This window comes from Meleagris gallopavo, chromosome 3 (genome assembly GCF_905368555.1).
Source record: "Meleagris gallopavo chromosome 3, MGAL_WU_HG_1.1, whole genome shotgun sequence".
Classification (NCBI taxonomy): domain Eukaryota; kingdom Metazoa; phylum Chordata; class Aves; order Galliformes; family Phasianidae; genus Meleagris; species Meleagris gallopavo.
In genome coordinates, this window is record NC_139406.1 from 65780814 (window position 1) to 65784523 (window position 3710).

Here is a 3710-nt window from a genome sequence, read left to right on the forward strand (position 1 = left end):
CGAGTTCTAACAGACGCGGCTGTAGCTTGGTTTCGTCCTCGGTAAATTCAGAATGCAAAAATTGATGCTTCACTGCAAGTGGAAAGGCTTGGAATAAAATAGGACATGAAAAGCCTTTGTCGAGTCCTCTCCCCGCCTCCTCCCACCCCGCATACATTTTCTAACTCCCAGAGCCCTCTCCCTTCCGACACGACTGCTTACCTGAGTAAGGCAGGAGCTACCAGGGTGTGACCATAAGGAACAACCAGGAGGACTTGGCTAAGCTATGCACTGCTCGGAAAGGTTTCCACCCAGTCTCTTTGGAATTGTGCCACTTTATTCAGGCACCGGTGCCTCGGCGGTGCTTGGCACTCTACTTGCCAAGGGGACTTGTCTCTGCTTTGGTTTGGGTGTACATTTCTCACTGGGATTTCTTTGGAAAGCATTTCAATTCTTCTTGTACTATAACAAGAACCAAGAATGAGGATGTTTTTCCTCCTGTTCAGCTTTGAGCAATTTGACTTTAGTAACAGTGGCTCATCACTAAGGCACTGTTTGGGTGCAGTGATCGATACCAACAGAGCTCCAGACGGACTGCCAGGTCCTGTCATTGCTTGTTCCCTTCATATATGCCAGGCTGTATTTGGCAGGTGGCTTGGATTTTGAATTAGAAAGGGGATTTTGTCATCCTAAGTACCTGATTGAATTCTTAAATGTTTCTTCAGTTCTACCTTTTTTTTAATTATTATTTATTGTCTTCTCTGTTCTACCAAACGCTGGATGAAAATATCTCTTCATGCACATTTAAAACACGCTGTGAAGTATAAAGCTCAAATCACACAAGAACACAAGATCAGCTTTCCTTCCAAGCACATAGTCCTGTTTTCTTATGGCAGTACAAAATGAGCATTTCTTATGGCTCACAAAATGAAGTCTTTTGTGCAGATGCGCAGTAAATCATCAGATTGGAAAATACATGGAAAGACCTCCTTAGCTCAGGTTGAACCCTTAGTTGGTTTAGTTACGTTGGTTTTCCAGCCGTCTGAAGTGCCAGGCAGTCTAATCATTGTTTCCATGTCAGTTTTCAAAAAGCTTGCTTGTGATTCATGGAACAAGTCAGCATGGCAGCACTGCATCTTAGTGGGATCACGGCTCTGAGAGTTGATGCAGGAATGTGGAATCGGTTCTGTTCTGTGCTAGGGGCGGAATCCTTGCTGTTGTGTTAAGGAGATTGAGAGTCTGCGTGCTGAATGGATGTGGAACTTTTCCTTTAGTCAAAATGACAAGTTTTGAGCGATCTGTTCTTTGGTCCTATTCGCATCTTTAGTTCCAAATGAACCCCTGTTCTGTGACCTAACCCTGGATTGGGGCATACGCTTATGATATAGATGTTATTTGATGTATTCATCTGCGGGGAGTACTTAAATATTTTATGTTGGACTGTAACTTTTATGGCTTTTTAAAAAAATATTTTGAATCGTTCCATACCTTTTGTTTTATTAGTGATAAAGATTTTCCTCAAAAAAGATGATCCTTAAAAAGATTGAACGCGAACCTTCAGAAGAGTACTTTTCTTTTGTTAAGAATGAACAGACATCTCCCAGTTGCAATTTAAGCAAAGCATTTGATATTGATTATATGAATATCGTCTTAATAGCCAGTTTTAATCAAGAACTCACACAAAGATTTTTGAAGGACTGCTATGAAAGTTTCCCTGCCCTGAAACCCAGTCTATACGACTGACACTAGCCTGCCTATCCTGCATGGTGCCGAGTTATAGTAGCGAGCAGCCCCTGTGCGGCAGAACGAAGCTGTGGCTGTGGCTGAGGCTTGGGAAGGGCAGTGGCACTGAAAGCCTCCTGTTGGGTTTTTCAGGTGTTAAATGTCCCACTTCTTTATAACAGAGCCATTCATGGAGGTGTCTGTTTTGATAGAGATTTGCTGCCTTTGCTCCATAAAAAATTTGACTGAGTAACATTACAAGTAAGTGACTTCTGGAAAGAAGCAGCCTTATGCAGGGAATTAGCACAGATGTATGCCGGTTTTTCTTTTACCCAATATTCAAGAATAACTTTTAAAACCATAAAAGAAAATACTTGAAATTGCACAGCTGAGAACTGAAAGGCATTGGTAATTTTATCTGTCCAAGAATAAACACACTTCGTGTACTAAGCAGAACCGTGCAGCAGTTTCTCTAAGCATTTAATGTAATGATCTAATTGCCTACTGACTTGGTAAAATCTGCTTCTTGGAAGATCAGCTATTTCACACATTAATATCCACCAGAATACCAATATGCCAATATTCCTGGGTAGCTCCATGATTGCAAAGCACACTATTTCTTGTTAAGATACAATTATCAGAAAAATAAATAGGCATATTTCTGGGAATCTTGCTGTCTTGCTGCAGCTGTTGTTTGTCGGTTTGAGATCTTTTGCTCATGACTTCAAATTTCACTTCAGGCTGCTTGCAGACCTGCACAACCATTAGTGAATTATTTTATTACTGAATAAAGTTAGTTGAAAAATTAAAAAAAAAAAAAAAAAGATTTTGTTTTAGAACAAAAGGTAAAAATGCTGTAGTTGTCACGGATGGTGCAATTCAGGAGAGCACGGTCACTTTTGTGAAAGTTTATTTTAAGAATGAATCTTCCTGGTACCTAAATTGTCTTCATCTAATTGAGGGGAATGAGAACAAGCAAAGACATGGCCCGTCCTACTCACACCCTCCAAACAACTCCAAACCACAAAAGGATCCCAGCCGAACTGCCATTTGGGGTTAAGTTTGTTGTACACACAAAGCGTTTCCTGGTTTTCAGGTCTTCTGTTATACTTAAACAAGAAGAAGCAATCTAACTTTGTTGCGCTAGAACACCCATTTCTTTGAATTACAGCTGCTGCTTTTTCTGCACAGATCACTGTCATAGGAGCATGTGCTGGAAGAACAACTGAAATGGCTGACATGCTGCTTTAATGCAGAGTTGTATCATGCATTCGTTCAGCTGCAAGGTGTCTGCCTCTTTGGTTGTTTTTTTTGTTTGTTTGTTTGCTCATTTTTTTAGGGGGTGAGAATTTAAAATAATTTTATCAATGGAAGCTAGAAAAGAAAATATTCCTGGAAAACTTAAGATAGGAATTGGGAAAGTTATACGAATTTTTTGTTAAACTGTGAAAAACCTTATTTCTTCGATAGAAAGCAGTCATTTTTTTATTGTGTGGGACAAGTGTATGACTAGAGAAATTTATAGCACCAAGGACAAGGTGATAAATGATGGGGTGTTAATAAACCCGCAGTGGGATAGGGAAGTTTCCTGAGCACATCACTGCAAAGGCTCAGGAGACTATGTTCAGGGCAGTGCCAGTGGGAAGAGGCTGCTTGCTGCTGCCTGCCTGGGTACTGCCACCCAGCTGCAGAACCACAGCTGCACCCATCCTGGGCATCAGGCAGACAAGGGGGTTACTGGTGTCCCCGCATGCTGCAAGCCTGGCTGTTGGTATCCTCACCTCACATGCAAGAAATGCCCTGAAATCCCAGGCCTGTCTGCCTGCCAGGGTTGGAGTCAGTGGCTTAAAGCCGGTGCTGGGTTTTGGGCTCTCTTGGCCTCTCTGCTAATGCTCTTCCCTTTGCACTTGAGTTACCGCAGATGTTATTAGATGGCAGGTAGGAAGAGAGATACAGCAGGAAGAAGGAACCGATGACCTGACATCCTGGTTTTACTTTTTTTATGATAG

At 41.7% G+C, this 3710-nt stretch overlaps 1 long non-coding RNA gene across 8 annotated transcripts in view; it reads left to right on the forward strand.

Annotated features, from left to right (window-relative positions):
* The window catches only part of LOC104910381 (uncharacterized), an 89945-nt gene that overhangs the window by 1005 nt on the left and 85230 nt on the right, over positions 1-3710 (forward strand). For 6 of the 8 annotated variants that reach the window (XR_014882581.1, XR_014882579.1, XR_014882586.1 and 3 more), the window contains exon 2: positions 2893-2987. The exons of the other annotated variants lie outside the window; for them this stretch is intronic. This is a non-coding gene — a long non-coding RNA (uncharacterized LOC104910381). The remainder of the gene's footprint in view (positions 1-2892; positions 2988-3710) is intronic. 8 annotated transcript variants of the gene reach the window in all.